General features: G+C 43.3%; 1 protein-coding gene across 4 annotated transcripts in view; it reads right to left on the reverse strand.

Annotated features, from left to right (window-relative positions):
- Positions 1 to 5,622, reverse strand: part of IDE (insulin degrading enzyme) — a 113,749-nt gene that overhangs the window by 100,244 nt on the left and 7,883 nt on the right. The window lies entirely within an intron of this gene.

Here is a 5,622-nt window from a genome sequence, read left to right on the forward strand (position 1 = left end):
AAAAAAAAAAAAAAATTAAAAAAAAATTAAAAAAACAAAAAAACAAAACCATGAAAAAAAAGGAACTAGTTTGTTGGCTCACAACTGGGGCAATTTCCAAAATGATTTTTTAAATGGCTTCTCAGGTGAAAAATTCAAGCAGACAATGGAACAGAACCCACAGCCTAATTCTAGCACTTACATCCTCACTCAACTGCTAATCTAATGCGGTTTGGCCCGATGTTGCTGTCAATTTTAGGTTCCACTTTGTTTCTTTTACATATAGGATAATAACTGCTGAAAGTTTAGAAAGTTAGTAGCCTCGATTCTGACTCTTTCTTAACAGCAATGCTATTCTATTTCGTTATTTAGGTATAAACTTTGTATTTTATTTTTTCTTTTTGTGAGTACATAGCACGTGTATAGACATAGACTTTATGAAAAGTCACTGGCCGGGCGCGGTGGCTCATGCCTGCCAGCTCTTTGGGAGGATGAGGACGGCAGATCACAAGGTCATGAGATCGAGACCATCCTGGCTAACATGGTGAAACCCCGTCTCTACCAAAATAAAATAAAATAAATTAGCCAGGCGTTGTGGCATGCGCCCGCAGTCCCAGTTACTCAGGAGGCTGAGGCAGGAGAATGGAGAGAACCCGGGAGGCGGAGGTTGCAGTGAGCTGAGATCGCACCACTGCACTCAAGCCTGGGCGACAGAGCAAGACTCCATCTCAAAAAAAAAAAAAGTCACCTCTGGCCGGGCACAGTGGCTCACGCCTGTAATCCCAGCACTTTGGGAGGCCGAGGCGGGCGGATCACGAAGTCAGGAGATTGAGACCGTCCTGGCTACCAAGGTGAAACCCTGTCTCTACTAAAAAAAAAAAAAAAAAAATACAAAAATTAGCCGGGCATGGTGGCGGGCGCCTGTAGTCCCAGCTACTCGGGAGGCTGAGGCAGGAGAATGGCGTGAACCCAGGAGGCGGAGCTTGCAGTGAGCCGAGATTGTGCCACTGTACTCCAGCCTGGGCAACAGAGCAAGACTCCATCTCAAAAAAAAAAAAAAAAAAGAATGATCACCTATATTCTCTTCAACACCATTAAAATGGACTCATCCATAAAACTAACCAATTGATAAAGGCAATCCACAAGCATTCAAAACTATTAGGTAAAAAAGTGAACTCACTTTTTATTGCCACAGTAGGCAAAACTAAGCTCAGTGTTGGTAGATACAAGGAGAGCAACTGATGCTTATGTAGACAATTTAACCTAGTCTTCACGGACTAGGCTGTGTCAGCAGTACCACACCACCAAGCATTCAAGTAGAGGCTACTTTATGATACAAGTTTCAAACTATTTTTTAAAAAGAAATATGCTTTCTTCCACTGAAATCTTACGGAAATCTAATTCATAAAATGAAATGATTAGTTTAAGAAGGGAAGAGGAAGTCATTGACACCCTCCCCCTATCCAAATGAACAAAACAAAACAAAAATTCCAGGCTCCATCAGTGTTGGTGATACTGACAAGGATTCCCAAAGCTCTGACAAGTATAGTTTAAAATTAATGCAGAACCCCAATAAAATACCAAAAAGCTACTTTATGGAGACATATTGATGTTAAAGTTTATACGGAAAAACAAACACACAAGAATAAATAGCAAGGAAAGGCCGGGCACGGTGCCTCACACCTGTAATCCCAGCACTTTGGGAGACTGAGATGGGTGAATCACCTGAGGTCAGGAGTTCGAGACCAGCCTGGCCAACATGGTGAAACCTTGTCTCTACTAAAAATACAAAAATTAGCTGGGTGCAGTGGCGGGCGCCTATAGTCCCAGCTACTTGGGAGGCTGAGGCAGAAGAATCACTTGAACCCTGGAGGCAGAGGTTGCCACAGCACTCCAGCCTGGGTGACAGAGCAAGACTCCGGCTCGGAAAACAAACAAAAAAGACAGACAGAACAATGGAAAAGACTAAAAAGTAGAGAATTAGACTGAAATACATATGGAAACTTAGCATTTAACAAAAGTGGCATTTCAATTCAGTGTAAGAGATGGACTTTAATAGTGTCTGGACAATTGAGTTGCCATCAGGAAAAAGACAAAATCAGTCCACATCTAACATCATTCACAAATATAAACTCCCAATAAACAAGAAAACAAAATGTAAAAAATGAAACTATGTAAGTGATATGGTTTGAATCTGTGTCCCCACCAAATCTCAAGCTGAATTGTAAACCCCAGTGCTGGAGGTGGGGCCTGATGGGAGGTGACTGGGGCAGAGTTCTCATGAATGGGTTAGCAGCATCCTCTTGGTGCTGTTCTTGTGATAGTGAGTGAGATCTGGTTGTTTAAAAGTGTGTAGCACCTCCCTCCTCCTTGGTCCTGCTCCTGCCATGTAAGCAGTGCTTTCTTCCCCTTTGCCTTCCACTGTGACTGAAAGTTTCCTGAGGCCTCTCTAGAAACCGAGCAGATGCCAGCATGATGCTTCCGGTATGCCTGCAGAACTGTGAGCCAATTAAACCTCTTTTCTTTATAAATTATCCAGTCTCAGGTATTTCTTTACAGCAATGCGAGAACTGACCAATACAGTAAGTACTAGATAAAAGATAGTTGAATTCCTCTTATTCTTCTTTAACTTTGGTATAGAAAAAAAATCCAAAGGCATGGATAAAAAAACTAAATATAAGAGCTAAAATCATAAAACTCTTAGAAGAAAACACAGGGCAAAAGCTTCATGACATTGGATTGGGCAATGATTTCCTGTATATGACACCAAAAACACTGGCCTCATAGAATGAGTCTGGAGTTATTCCTTCCTCCTTTATTTTTTGGAATAATTTGAGCAGAATTGGTATTAGTTATTTAAAAAATCCCATCTCTACTAAAAATACAAAATTAGCTGGGCATGGTGGCACATGCCTGTAGTCTCAGCTACTTGGGATGCTGAGGCAGAGAACTGCTTGAACGTGGGAGGCGGAGGTTGCAGTGAGTCAAGATCACGCCACTGCACTCCAGCCTGGGTGATAGAGCGAGACTCCGTCTCAAAAAAAAAAAGAAAGAAAAATTAGCTGGGGCACGGTGGCAGGCGCCTATAATCGCAGCAACTCGGGAGGCTGAGGAATGAGAATTGCTTGAATTCAGGAGGCAGAGGTCGCAGTGAGCGCCACTGCACTCCAGCCTAGGCAACAGAGCAAGACTCCGTCTCAAAAAAAAAAAAAAGCAAAGAAAGAAATGGTATTTGTTCTTTTCTCAAGACCCCATCCTCTCCAAAATCTCTTTTGCTAGAAGTTCGGACTATTTCACTTCTGATGTCATCTTCCACCTCTCTAACTCCCAACCTCTCCAACTATGTTTCCTTCTTATCCCTAAATGTAATCATTGTCAAGGCTGGCCCCTCCCCCACCACATCTGAACATAGATTATTTTTCCTATATCCATCCATGTCTGTGTCTTCAACTCTATTCTCAGATTTAGGAAATCAGCTCAGGCCTTCTTACCAAGTTCTGGTCATATTTCAAATGCTTCCTGCAGATCTCCCCTTGGCTATCCAGTAATCACTTCAGACTCAATATCAGCAACTACCTTGTATATTATTCCTAAAAATATCTCCCTGTTTTAACATTCCCATCTCTACTAAAAATGCCATGCTACCTCTAGGAAGAAGATAATATAATGGTCAACCCCTCAGGTTCTTGAGTGAGCCCAGCTGAATTCATATCTCGCTAAGCCACTTATTAACTGTATATCCTTGAGCAAGTTAACCTCTTTGAGCTTCAATATCCTTATCTGAAAGAAAAAAAAAAAAAAAAAACACCACCACCACCACTCTCCCACAGAATTCCTGTGGCCATTAAAGACAACGACATATGCAGCCAGGTGCAGTGGCTCACGGATGTAATCCCAGTACTTTGGGAGGCCAAGGTAGGTGGACTGCTTGAACCGAGGAGTTTGAGACCAGTCTGGGCAACATGACGAAACCCTGTCTCTACAAAAAAAAAAAAAAATCCCCCCAAAATTAGCCAGGTATGGTGGTATGTGCCGCGTTCCAGCTACTAGTCCCAGCTACTCGAGGAACATGGGAGTACTGAGGTGGCAGGAGAATCATCTGAGCCCAGAGAGGTCGAGGCTGCAGTGAGCCCTGATCACACCACTGCACTCCACCTAGGGGTGACAGAGTGAGAGTGACTGTTTCTCACACATACACATACACACACGCACGCACGACATATGCAAAGCTCCTAATAAAATGCATAAACTGGGGTTATTATAAGTGAAATAAGCCAGGCACAGAAAGACAGACATCACATGCTCTTACTTATTTGTGGGATCTAAAAATCAAAACAACTGAACTCATGGAGATAGAGAGAGTAGCAATGGTTACCAGAGGCTGGGAAGGGTAGTGGATGGTTGAGCGCAGGTGGGGATGGTTAATGGGTACCAAAGGGGGAAAAAAAAAAAGACCTAGTATTTGATAGCACAACAGGGTGACTATAATCAATAATAGTTTAATTGCACATTTCAAAATAATTAAGCAAGTTTAATTGGATTGTTTGTAACAAAGAATAACTGCTTGAGGGGATGACTACCTTCCACCCAAAGAAGCATTAACATACAATAGGCATTCAATAAATATTAGCTACTAAATCTTTTATGGTTAACATTACCAGTGGCAGCAAGAGCATTACAGCTGAATCCACTCAGACCCCAGCACAGGTCAGACTTGTTCTAGACTCCCTATGGGAGCTGAGGGTAATAGCCAGCTCAAAAGTGCCTACAAGACTGTGCCCCACTGCCGTACCCAATCAACCTGTTCTCTTGGTATGCCTTTGGAAAACCTGCCACCTGCCAGGCAGGACAAACATCTCACGTGGCTGAACTTCCCAGAGCTGGGTCTCCCCCACGAGAGTTTTCCCTACCCTGGTGGCCCTTCCTAGACTCAAAGTCACTCCGGCTCAAGATCTCAGGCTTCTCTGACTCCCCCATCATCCCTATATCCAATCAATAACTAAACCCTGCTGAATCCTTCTTGCACGTCTTCTGCAGACACTCTTCTTTCCCTGTCATTTGTACTACCTTCTTTATCCCTCATCAGTCTCTGCCTGCATTTCAAACTGTGCTTACAAAAAACAGCCAGATTAATTATCCAAAAACACAGCTTTCATATGTCACTCTATTGCTCAAAAAGTATCTGAGGTTCTCTACATACAATAGGACAAAATTTCACTTTCCTTTGCTGATATTGTGAATTTCCCTACTTCTGCACCTTTGCTAATACCATTCCTTCTATCTAAAACATTTTCGCCTCTGGTTGTGGTGGCTTATGCCTATAATCACAGCACTTTGGGAGGCAGAGGCAGGAGGATTGCTTGAAGCCAAGAGTTAGAGACCAGCATGGACAACATAGCAATATCCTGCCTCTACAGAAATTTAAAAAATTAGCCAGGCAGGCCGGGCGCGGTGGCTCAAGCCTGTAATCCCAGCACTTTGGGAGGCCGAGATGGGCGGATCACGAGGTCAGGAGATCGAGACCATCCTGGCTAACATGGTGAAACCCCGTCTCTACTAAAAATACAAAAAACTAGCCGGGTGAGGTGGCGGACGCCTGTAGTCCCAAGTACTCCGGAGGCTGAGGCAGGAGAATGGTGGGAA

This window comes from Rhinopithecus bieti, unplaced genomic scaffold (assembly GCF_001698545.2).
Source record: "Rhinopithecus bieti isolate Rb0 unplaced genomic scaffold, ASM169854v2 scaffold_9383, whole genome shotgun sequence".
NCBI classification, from domain to species: Eukaryota; Metazoa; Chordata; class Mammalia; order Primates; family Cercopithecidae; genus Rhinopithecus; species Rhinopithecus bieti.